The 1,240-nt window shown below is 40.0% G+C and overlaps 1 pseudogene; it reads right to left on the bottom strand.

Annotated features, from left to right (window-relative positions):
* Nucleotides 1-200: 200 nt before the first annotated feature.
* Nucleotides 201-708, bottom strand: LOC123459506 (annotated as a pseudogene).
* Between the last annotated feature and the right edge of the window lie 532 nt (nucleotides 709-1,240).

Genomic DNA, 1,240 nt, shown 5'->3' with positions numbered 1-1,240 from the left:
TCAAAATAAATTTACTTGTCAGGTTTATTTTTTTTCCTAGTAGGGTCTCACTCTAGCCAAGGTTGACCTGGAATTCACTATTTAGTCTCAGGATTATCTCTTACTCAGGGTGATCCTCCTACCTCTGCCTCCCAAGTGATGAGAATAAAGGGGTGTACCACCATGCCCAGCCAGAAGTCAGTTTTAATCCTTGCTCATGTTCAAAGTTTAACCACTGTGATAAGACATAAGATATTAGTAGCCACTAATTTTTGATTCACACTTAAGTGGAAGTAAAGAGGCACCAGTGATTTCATATCCCCCAGCATAGACAACATAAGAGCCACAATGCACACCACTCACAGAAAGACAGTAAACGAAATCCTGAAGAGATAGGGCTTTTTTTTTTTTTCTTCCCTTTTATTGTTATTTTGCAGTTGGGAGAAGAGTAGCAATAACCTCTTTCCTTCCTCTGGCTTTCCTCAGCAACTTAGAGATGGAATTAGTCCTCTATACCAGAGTGACAGAATAAAACATCTATATGATGAATCACAATATTCACACAACAGTGAGGTTTTGCTGCACCTGCAGCATCAATGACAACATATTTATTTGGAGTACTACACAAAACTTTGAACCTTAAGACCAATTTATAGGGATTATACAGAGTCAACACTCATGTCTTGACTGCTCTTTGGCATAAGATATTAGCTCTGTGGTACACACAAAAATAACATAATTTATTGGGCTGGAGAGCTGGCTTAGCAGTTAAGGCACATGCCTGCGAAGACTAAGGACCCAGGTTCAATTCTCCAAGTCCCGTGTAAGCCAGATGCACATGGTGGCATATGCATCTAGAGTTCATTTGCAGTGGCTAGAGGTACTGGCCTACCCATTCTCACTCCTTCTCTCTCTCTCTCCCCCATCCCTTTCTCTGTGTCTAATAAATAAATAAATAAATAAAAATAAATCTTTCAGAAAACCATAATTTCCTTCTGGTTGATTTTCTTTTTGTTGCATTGGCACTAAATTTCCCTCGTTGTAGCTTCTGTCTGTACAGTCTGAAATCTATTTTGAATTTTCCTAGATTCAGTTAAAAGAAGCTCAAAAACAGGGATAGAGGAGGTTCAGCAGTTAAAAACACTTGCTTATAAAAACTGATGGCATGGGTTTGATTCCCCAGTGCCCCCCAAAAGCCAGATGCACATAGTGATACATGCATGTGGGGTTCACTTGCAGTGGCAAAAGGCCATGGAGTGCC

The sequence above is a fragment of the Jaculus jaculus genome, chromosome 3, assembly GCF_020740685.1.
Source record: "Jaculus jaculus isolate mJacJac1 chromosome 3, mJacJac1.mat.Y.cur, whole genome shotgun sequence".
NCBI lineage: Eukaryota > Metazoa > Chordata > Mammalia > Rodentia > Dipodidae > Jaculus > Jaculus jaculus.
This window is presented reverse-complemented; position numbering and strand designations above follow the sequence as displayed.